This window comes from Orycteropus afer, unplaced genomic scaffold, assembly GCF_000298275.1.
Source record: "Orycteropus afer afer isolate SDZICR_OR568_19922 unplaced genomic scaffold, OryAfe1.0 scaffold00054, whole genome shotgun sequence".
Taxonomy (NCBI): Eukaryota; Metazoa; Chordata; class Mammalia; order Tubulidentata; family Orycteropodidae; genus Orycteropus; species Orycteropus afer.
This window is the reverse complement of record NW_006921641.1, coordinates 11,276,302-11,287,846: the sequence shown is the minus strand read 5'-3', so window position 1 is coordinate 11,287,846 and position 11,545 is coordinate 11,276,302. Positions and strand designations below refer to the sequence as shown.

The 11,545-nt window shown below is 35.2% G+C and overlaps 1 protein-coding gene across 1 annotated transcript in view; it reads left to right on the top strand.

Moving 5' to 3' along the window:
• BABAM2 (BRISC and BRCA1 A complex member 2) overlaps positions 1-11,545 on the top strand; it is an 804,907-nt gene that overhangs the window by 142,613 nt on the left and 650,749 nt on the right. The gene's annotated exons all lie outside the window — the stretch shown is intronic.

Here is an 11,545-nt window from a genome sequence, read left to right as displayed (position 1 = left end):
GTGCCTAAGGCACCTGACTGCTAACCAGAAGGCTGGCGGTTCAAACCCACCAGTCACTCCTTGGAAGGAAGATGGGGCAATCTATTTCCGTAGTGATACTGCCTCGGAAACCCAAGGAGGGGTCGCTATGAGTCAGGTCTGACTTGACGGCACATAACAACAACAACTATTAACTCATGGATTTAAAATCATTTGATGTCTGTTGCACTTATTGTTGTTTTTGATGCTTAAATTGACCCATCTTTAGCCGACGGGGGCCTCTTCATGATGACTTCTGAGTCTTGTCGATAAGATCCCAAAACTCTTTCACAGCTTCCTTGCTTTCTGGGATGACCAGTTGTTCCAAGTTCATCTTGGACCTTTTTCTCTCCGGGCCTCAAGCCAGGCTTTGCACTCTTAAACCCCCTCAGGCTGTAGTGCTAGTGAGAAATTGTTGCACTTTGCAAAACTGTCTGGCTGTTCCAAGTGAGTTGCTGAGCCAGATTCTCTCAGGGCCCAAGTTACACTTTTGTTTGATTAAATTGGTTCAGCAGGCAGCTTTAATCCATTCTATATTGTAAGGAATTTTGTTTGTATAGTCTTTTGTTCTTTTATTTGCTTTTGGGACACAGGCATGTTGCCTTCCTTTACTAGTTGTGGGGTAGAATCAAGGTAGTGAAGCCTTTACTTATGGCATTGGTCATTAGCCATCCAGAATAAGTTTTGCCTTATTATGGGGCTCACACTGAACAAACCAAACTGTCAGAGATAGGATTTCAGAAAATCACACATGGCTGAGGTTGAATATTAAACATTTTCATTTCTGTAGGAGAAATCTATATTTCTTCATTGAACAGCCAAACTTCTTGCCTTAGTTTGGATTCCCAAAACTGTAAACTCTGAGACAAAGATTTGGGGACAGATAGCTTAATTGAGAGGTGATCCCTGGAACCACAGTTGAGGGAGTGGGGAAGACATACAGGGAAGGAGAAAAAAAAAAGTATGTTAATGAATGGTTATTACTGTGGGCAACTGGGTCTAAATCCTGCTCGTAGTTCCCCAACTACATAGTACTCATCTCAGAATTGTCCCAAGGAGGGGCAGGAAAGTTGTTTATATGCCCACTTCCAGCTTTCATTCTTGGAATGATTTATTTCCAGGCACTCCAGCCTTTTGAAAATAAGTTGCAAACATGATAACATATCAGTGCTAAATACTTCAGTGTATATATCCCAAGAAAAAGGACATTTTTCTCCTTTATAATCTCACTATTGTTATCACACTCAAGAAATTTAACACTGATAAAATAATATATATAGTGGCATAGTGCCTAAGGCATTTGACTGCTAACCAGAAGGCTGGCGGTTTAAACCCACCAGCCACTCCTTGGAAGACTGGGCAATCTACTTCTGTAGAGATACTGCGTCGGAAACCCAAGGAGGGGTTGCTATGAGTCAGGTCCAACTTGATGGCAGTGAGTGTGGTTTTTGGTTTGGTATATTTCTCCAGTTGTTCCATTAATGTCCTTGGAGTTTCTTTCTCCTGATCTGTGTGATCCAATGATGGATCATGTACTAACTACATTTACTGCTTATATCTCTTTAATTTTCTTTATCTAGACTAGTTCTTTTACCTTTTTTTGGTCATTCATTACTTTAAATGTTTGGAAGAGCCCTACCTGGTTGTTTTGTAGACTGTCCCACAATTTGACTCTTTATGGTAGCACTGACTCTTTATGATATGATTGACTCTTTATGATAATACTCTGGTAAACACTTTTATCAAGCTTTCTAAATAGTTGATGTTGTATTCTTCTTAAACCATCTCATTACAAGGCATGTGATGTCAGTTTGTTCCAGGGTTGGTGTTGCTTAGTTTGACTACTTGGTTAAATTAAAGTGGTATCTGACTGATTTCTTCATTACAAAGGAACATTTTTTCTGCATGGTAATTAATTACTACTCTATGGGGTGATATTTAGGGAATGTATCCTGTTCCCCAAAGACCTTTTGTCTAATGGTTTTAGTATCCATTGGTGATCCTATTCTGAATCAATTATTAATTGGTATTCATAGTTATTTTTATAATTAACCATCTTAGATTGTAAAGGGTATTGGGATAGAATCTCTTAAGCCCCACCCCCCCACCTTTATTTTTTTCAAGGATTGAGTGAATTAATAAGTGAAGATTATTTTCTTAGAAAATGAGAAAAAAGTCTTCTTTCATACTTCCACTTTAGCTCAAATCTTTATAGTTACATGCTCTTTTTTCTTAAGTTTCCTTAAGTATAGAATAATTGGTTACCACTTTTTCCTGTTGCTTCATATTTCTGGATTTTTTTTCATTGTGTCCTCCATATAGCCAATCTTTTATCCATTGCATTATGATACTTAGTTCACAGACAATGAAATATAAATATATGATATTCTAGAGGCTACACCTGAATCAATGGTGTGTGTGCAAAAATCAAGCTTATTTGCTAAGTTTTGTTTTTTATTTACTTCATTTTTCACTATTTTATGACAGCAATAATTGCTGACCTGTTTTTAAATTATATTTAAAACTTAACTACTTTAAAAAAAACCAATACAATCATAGAACGATCGATAAAAGTTACTTTCTTTTTATGGTGTCAGATGCATTGTAGTCATTAAAAAGGAATTGGTAATAAATTACATTAATGAAACAGTTTGTGCATATGCATTTGAAAATTACTAAGACTAAAAGTTTCAGCACAGGAATATTTATTGCTCAATAAACTAATGCTAATTCATAGCATTTGGCTTGAAATATTATTATTTTATGCACTGAAATTAGTATACAAAAATACAAGGTTAAAGGTTTATTTAAAACATTATAACATCTGAAGATGGGACATGTATACCCCTTTCCTAATTAACCTAAGTTGTTAAGAATCAGCAACATAGCCGATATATCAACTCCCTCTGATATACCTAAGAATCATGTAGCTTAATTTCTGGAAACTATCTTTTATTAGAGATTATTGAAAAAACCTGGGCATATTTAACTTGGAGAAGATTGAAAGGAGAGGTGGTAGTCATCTGGACGAGATTTAGAGACTGCCATGTAGAATAAGGCTGCTTTAGGGTAGAACTGGCATTAGTGGGTGAAAGTGATATGGAGGTATGCATAGACATGTACATTTTTCACCCCCTAAGTAAGAAAGAACTTTTCTGGCAATGGGTAACTGCTCAGCAACAGAATGATTGATTATTGAAGTAGTGGGAGTCCCTGGGTGATGCAGTTAATGTGCTCATCTGCTAGCTGAGAGTTTGGAGGTTGAAGTCCACCCAGAGGTGGCACCGAAGAAAGTCTTGGTGCTACGCTTCTGAAAAATCAGCCATTGAGAACTCTATGAAGCACAATTCTACTCTGATCCATGTGGGGTCACCAGTGTTGGAATTGACTTGATGGTAACTGGTTTATTTTAAATAAAGCAGTGAGCACCTTTTACCTGGAGATAGTCATAGAAAGTTGGATGATCTTTCCTTCTTACCTTTGTTCTCTTCTTTCTCAGTCACTTGTTCTTTAGATCTGTGTTGTCCATGATAGTCTCTGCTAGCTCCATGTGACTAAGGAGTATTTGAAATGGGACTAGTCTGAATTGAGATATGCTGTAAATGTGAAATACACATCAGATTCTGAAGTCATAAGAATGTAAAATGTCTCACGAATGTTTCTTATATTGAGTACATATTGATGTGGTATTATTTTATGTATATTGGTTAAAGAAAATATATTAAGATTAATTCATTTTAACTATTTAATATATGTCTATTTATCAATTATTTAATAATTAAGATTAATTATTATTCTAGATAAGGAGGAAACTCTTTTTATCCTATCTCTTTTACTGATTACAACTTAAAAGCCTAGAATACCCAAAGAATAGATATCGTAACCAACTGAAGCAGGGCCGGATTAAGGCATGTGAGGGCCCTAAACACTAATAATCTGTGTTGCCCCCTCCTCTGTTTACTCACACATTCAAATGGGATATGTGAGTTATCTGTATCTATATCTGTATGTATATCTTAGTTATCTGTGATGTAACTTCTTTTTAAATGCAACTAGAATATTAGCAATTGAATGCAAAAGTGGCATATGACATGACCCAGATTGTATAAATTTTACTGGCTGTAGGGTACTAAGATTTTTACTGTGTACTGTATTTTCTACACAAAGAATATTCCACACATTCTACAATAAAGAAAATGAGTCAGTACACTTTGTTTTTTTAACAACCAATGTAAAATTCTGTTGATTTGCCACATCGAAAAATTGACTACCAATTTTGCTTTAAACAGCTCATACTTCAGTTTTTATGCTTATTTTGTAATAAATACTATAATTATAAATGAACAAATGAAAAGATGTCATAAAAAAATTTAATGAGTAAAAAACAAACATTACAGCAAATTATTGTATTTTATTTTTAGATAGATCTTTTATGTCTAACATGTTATAATCAAAAACATCTCTGTTCTTTGCGCTTACAAATTCTTCAGTGATTTCATCACAATTAAGCTGCCAAACAATTATCTAATTCCATACATAATAAGGAAAATGATTTGATCCTTTCTTGAATCATTGTTGTATGCTAAGGGTTTTTGAGTCTCTTTAGGGATGGAAATGAAAATTCAGTTGTACAGTTTGTTATCATTAAAGTTAGGAATACACATACAGAAATTTCAACATTGGAAAACACGCATTGTATTTTATTTTGTATTATAGAATCAAGCATGCTGACATGAATAAAATTTGTCTTTCCTATAGACTTGGGTCTCATTTAAGAATGAAATTGTCACACTTCTCCATAGAGGTTTGTATTTCTGTTGTCAGAATAAACTGTGCTAATTTCTTGGATGCCTTTATGCATTCTTCATCAGGCATATCCACCTTGTTTAAGAAGGAAAAGCTATTTGAAAGAACTTCTTACACGTTTGTCCTTCTTTTCATACAAGATTCAAGTGTGTCAATGATGGTGTAGTAGGTAGTTATGTGTAATGTACAGCACATGGTGTGAAAATGCCTTATTCATTATGTTCTAAAATTTTCTATTGCATGCTTTTAAAACACCTTGACATATTCGTGGCATTGTCATAGGACTGGCCTCTGCACTTAGAAAAATCAGTTTTGCAAACTTTACATAAATGAAGTACTTGATTTGTAATTTCTTCTTCAGTATTACTTTTTAATTTAGGAAATATGATAAATTGCTTGACAGGTTTTCTATCTGTTTGAGATATGTATCTTAAAATAATACTTAGTGGATAAGAATGAGAAAGATCAGGAGTGGAATCTATAGGCAAATTAAAATACAGAGCTATACTTATTTCACTGAAAATAGTTGATCTAACTCTGTCACTTATTAAGTTTATTAATTTTTCACACATTGTTTTAGACATATTTGGGTGACCCTTTCCTGTGTTAGCATGTTTTGAGATGTGACCTGCTAAAAATGGATCAAACTGAGAAATAAGTTCAAGTTAACCCCCACAATTTCCATTTTGTGGGGAATTGAACACTTCATTTCTTCCTTGAAAAGACAGTCCACATTCAGCAATTGTTTCAATAACAGTAACAATGCATTAAAAATTGGCTTTCCAATACTGACATTGTTCATTAATTTGTGTTTCCAGTTCATGAGGTAAACCAACAGAATGGCTTTGGTTTAAATATGACATATAATCTCTGAGTTGAACTGCATTCCTGTGTATCAGTCATTAGAGTTGCACCCATCACTAAATCCATGTGTAGTAAATCAAGAATTAAATGATTCAGCACTGAATACTCTGTGAACAAAACAATATACAGAGCCAACTTATGAGAAATACAGTAGCCACTCCCTATTACGATTTTCACTGTGAGCTTTGCACCCTAGAAATATACTCTGGCTACAGAATTTTGTTTACGATCCAGAAATTTTCAACACAAGTTTTCAAATGGTCCATTGTAATGTAATTTATTTATAAAATAAAATTTACATTCAACTTGAGATTTGACACAAAAATTTATATTTGAAAATTGTTAAGTAAAAAAAAATTGATTTGGAACATGTAATTTTGTTCTTCAGGTTGAGACAGTAATTACAGGGCAGTTGGAACTAATTTCTTTGTCATATGACGTATGCTGGCGGGCTTCTTCACAGATCTCCATGACTATTTTTCGTCTTGAAATATTACTTGAAAACTTGTATATTGACTTGCCATCCTTTGGTGCTCCATCTTCACAGTTCACGGGACCAGTGCTGATACTTGGTAAGGGCAAGAGTGATCACAAAGAGCATGATACAAATACAAGGATACGCTCAGTCTGAAGACACATTTCGGTTTGCTTTGTGCTGGACAGGACCAGATATGTCATGAGTCACGTGATTATAGTGCTGTGGTATATTCTTTAGGTGGTCGATGGGAGAGAACTGAATGTGAGGTTATATACAATCTGAAATAAAAAGGAAAATATAATTGTTACTTTATACAAAATTTATAAAACGTGCATTTTATTTCTTTGTGGAGTTGTTCAACTCCCATATTCTGAGATAGGTACATAATTGATGTAACAATAGCACCACTTTTCAACGAACAAGTTTGTCTTGCAAGTCATAGCAATACCAGTCAATTTCTTAAAAGAAAGTCTGATAGGAAATGGAAAATAAAATTCATTTATATATTATAATTTTTATGATATAAATATTCATTTTATTTTATTTCCATGAGGAATTGTTCAGTTTCTTTACATGGACCTATGTAAATACTTTGATAAAATATAAATATATGTTCTGATAAATGCCCTTTGTTGCATTCAGGGAAGACAAATTTAGAAACACATTGTTGTAAAACAGAAACGTATTTTGCATGATAAATACTGAATTTTGCATCCTTTTAGTGTGCCTAATACTTCATTTATTAGCATACATAGAGTAGTATCAAGCACTGTGTTCTGTGTAACAGGCAATAAAAAAACTAAACTCACTTGATACATGAATTTAAAACTTTTTATGTTAGATAAATATTTAATATTTCTAGTATTTTTCTGACATTTGCTATGTCAGCATTACATTAAATTTTTGTTGTTGTTGTTGTTGTTATGTGCTGGTGAGTCAGACCGACTCATAGTGACCCCTCCTTGGGTTTCCGAGGGTGTATCACTATGGAACTAGATTGCCCAACCTGCCTTCCGAGGAGTGGCTGGTAAGTTTGAGCCGCCAGGCTTCTGGTTAGCAGTCAAGTGCCTTAGGCACTATGCTACCAGAGTTCCTGTTAAATTATTACCCGTGTTATTATTGTATTACATATATGCTATATTGTGTCTGCATTTATTCCAAACATATTTTAAATTTGTAAACATTGTTTACAAAATTTAGGACATAACTCTTATTCTAAGTGAAAGAAGCCAATATGAAGATAATATACTATGTGATTCCATTTGTTTAACATTCTGGAAAATGCGAAACTGAAGGGACAGAGAAGAGATCAGTGATTGCCAGGGATTTAGGATGGTGGGACAGTTTACTACAAAGAGGTAGCATGAGGAAATTTTGGGAATTGATAGAATTGTTCTGTATGTTTTGTATTGTTTTGGTGGTATTTATAAAAATCTATCTGTGTGATAAAACTCATATAGCTGCACACCAAAAAAGTGAATTGTATTATATATGAAAATTTTTTAAAAAATAGTTAAAAAATTTAATTTCACCTTTTTGTCTATTTCAGTGTGAATACTAATAAGTTTAAAATTATGTATGTGGCTTACGTATATTTCTGTTGGACACATTACTTTAGATATTAGTAATGCAAAGAAGCGTTAAGTGTAGTATCATCTATAGATTTAGGAGTCTGGTGCAAGGAAGCCTTATAAGGAAAAGAAGCAAATTTAGATAATTGTACCCCCTACCCCCAACATTTTTCTACAAATATTTTTTGAGAGCCTGATTCATGCAAATTGTGCCAAATTTCACATATTATAATTCTCTATAGTTTCTTTTACTTGGTATAAAACCAAATTCACTGCCATCGAGTTGATTCTGACTCATAGTGACTCCCATTGGGTTTCCAAGGCTGTCTATCTTTATGGAAACAGGCTGCCTCATCGTTCTTCCGTGGAATGGCTGGTGCATTCAAACTGCTGACCTTCTGGTTGGCAGCCAAATGCTTTAACCACTGTAGCACCAGAGCTCCTTGCTTACTTAATATGTAGGACAAGAAATTCTACCTCTGAAGGCAAAAACTATGCTATACAGTGGAATCATGGAAGGTATCCCTGAATTTGTAGACAAAACACTATTCCAGTGAGGTACTTAATAAGTTTTTCATGATATCATTCTGATAAATATTTAAGTTTGTAGTGTTGTTGGGTAGATATTACTGTTTGAAGGATTTCACCCAAGAAGTAATGATTAATTGAACTGTGGCTTCCAGAGGTGTTGTTTCCAGAAGCATACCTAGCTAATCTGTTTATGACTTGAAGCGAGGAGTGCCAACCCACACTTGGAGGTGAATCTAAGGATATTATGATGAGCTGTAAATAGAGAGGTAGATCTAACAAGATAAATTTAAAATCCTGAAGTAGATTCTGAATTTCAGCTATTGCAATTAAGAATGAGGAATTTGTGGTTTAGCAGTAGTACATATATAAAATTTGGGGGGCTTATAGTTGATAGGAAGCATAATACAAGTCAACTCTGATGTGGCTGCCACAAAGCTATTTAAATTTGCAATAGTAGTAATAAAAGCTTAGTATCAAATATGAAAGGATAGATTTTCTTATTCTGTTCTGTGCTAGTTAGAGTACACCTAGACTCATGTTTAGTTCTGGGTATTATATTCTAAGAAGTACAAATTGGTACACAGTCAAGATAGGAGAGAGCAGGATGATAAAGGTCATTGAGGCCAAGTAATATGAGGAATAATGGGGGAAAAATAAAGATCACTGGGATATTTAGCTCTTAGCTGACTTACCATCAAGTCAGTTCCGATTCATAGACACCTCTCCTTGGATTTCTGAGGCGGTATCTCTACAGAAGTAGATTGCCCAATCTTCCTTCCAAGGAGTGGCTGGTAGGTTTGAACTGTTAGCCTTCTGGTTAGCAGTTAGATGCCTTAGGCACTGTGCCACTAGAGCTCCCTCTCTTTTTTCTTTTTTTCTTGAAGAGCTGACTCATGGTGGGATTGAAAGATCAGTCGGAAGAACCATCTTCAAATAAGTAGAGTTATGATGTTGAAAAGAAGCTAGACTTGTTCCATAGAGCCCTAAGAGTCAATGGGTGCAATTTGCAGATGGCTATTTTATCACATTATAAGGAGCTACTCTAAGAGGTAAAGTAACTAAATGTGGAAATGAGTCACCTGTCCCAAGTTTGTTTTTCTAGAACTCTATTGATTAAAGCTACCTTTGCATTGAGAATCTCCTTCAGGCTAGCATTTCATAGGATTCATGGCTGACTCTCACTTCCCATACTTGGAGTTTCAGTCAGTAAACTTTTAATGCAGCAACTGATAGAAATAGTTCTTCCATCTTTGGCAAAATTCCAATTATTTACAGTTTGAATAGTTTCTTCGAAACTATGTTTTCTTGGCAGTTTTTTTTTTTTTTTTTTTAAGATATAGCAGTGTGATACTATTTCATTGGTGAAAAATAAGTGAAGGCGCTTTATAGAAGGCTGTGTTCCTTCTGTAATTGGGGAGCAGGGCATGTAGTTTACTCTGTAGCGCTGTTGAATGGGCTTTCCTGAGTTAGTCCTAATGCCTTCTAGAGATTGCCCATTGCCCATTCCTAAACATGTAAAAACTATCTTGGACCTGGGATTTCTGTGACTTCATGTGTGTTTCATGGGAGCTCTGGTGGTGTAGTACCTAAGGCATTTGACTGCTAACCAGATGGCTGGTGGTTCAAACTCACCAGCTACTCCTCAGAAGGAATATCGGGCAATCTACTACCAAAGTGATACTGCCTCAGAAACCTAAGGAGAGGTTGCTACGAGTTGGATCCGACTCGATCGCAGTGAGGATTTTTATTTTATTTTTTATTTTTTGTAATTTATGTGTCATATTATGAAGCCTTGTAGATCTGTATATGTGAAGAGAGGGACTTTTGCCCAGTAGTCTTACTATAGCTTGGCAATTTTCAGGGAGTAATGAAAAATTCAGGAGCTCTGGTAGCATAGTGGCTAAGGCACTTGACTGCTAACCAAAAGGCTGGCAGTCACTCCTCGGAAGGAAAATGGGGCAATCGACTTCTGTAGTGATACTGCCTCGGAAACCCAAGGAGGGGTCGCTATGAGTCGGGCCCGACTCGAGGGCACATAACAACAACAATAATGAAAAATAGAACTCAAATGTACCATTTTGTTGTTAGGTGGTCATAACACTTCTAGGGAAGCTAGGTGTTTTCTTTCTTTTCCTTTTTCCCCCTTCACCTTATTGTTGTTGTTGTTGTTATGTACCGTCGAGTCGGCCCCAACTCATAGCGACCCCTCCTTGGGTTTCCGAGGCAGTATCACTACGGAAGTAGGACTGCCCAACCTTCCTTCCGAGGAGTGGCTGGTGGGTTTGAACCGCCAGCCTTCTGGTTAGCAGTCAAGTGCTTTAGCCACTATGCTACCAGAGCTCCTCCCTCTCATATTATTTTTATTTATTTGTTTTCCTACCTGCTCTTTCCTTTTTTAAAAAAAGTTAAAGTGACATATATCCTAGGAATCTGCACTCTGTGTTCCTATCATTTTCTCCAGAGTGAAATAAAGGAAATGTGTTGCTATTGCTCTTCTATTTGATTTGTGTTGGTCTTTTCTCACTGTCTCTGCCTTGAGGTCAGGTACTATGTTTCCTACTTCCTGTAGAACTCCCCAGGTGTCCAAAATGTGCATCTGTGTATAGTGGGTTTTTAATAAATGTTCTTGACTGATTTACTGACTGTTCTCTATAGCAAGAAAACAAAGCCATGTTTTATTTCAAAGAGGCTATAGAGTATTGAGGCAGAGTGTTTCAGGAGTTCTTTGAGGTTGAAGGTAAGAGCTTGAGATTCTGAAAGTAGACTAATTTCTTTGTTTTGAAAAATACTTATGTCATCTTTTTACCACATGTGATCATAGCAGTCTTGGTCTCTCTTTCTCCCTTATTTACTCATTCACTCAAAGGATCTTTTCAGTTGAGGGTGTGATGAAACAAAGAAAACAAGAAGGATACATTTCATACATATCATTTCATATATACTTTTAAACTTTATTATATATGCAAATACTTCTGACTGCTTTTTAAATTTTTAATTAACTGATATTTAACAGGCCCAAGACCCATTTGGCCAAAGTTCTTGAAAAATAAAGGTCTTTGTGAGTATTCATCTTATAAAAATATTCCTGACTTCTTAAAAGGACTCATTATAGAGTTCTTTTAAATGGAGAACTCCTCAAATGCATTTTATTTGTAAAAATTTCATTTATAAAAACTGAATTTTACCACAACCAGTTAGTAAACACTTTCTAATTTATTTGTATTTTAAGTCCAGATTTTCTTAAAGTGGAATGAATTTTTTTTTTTTTTTTTTTTAG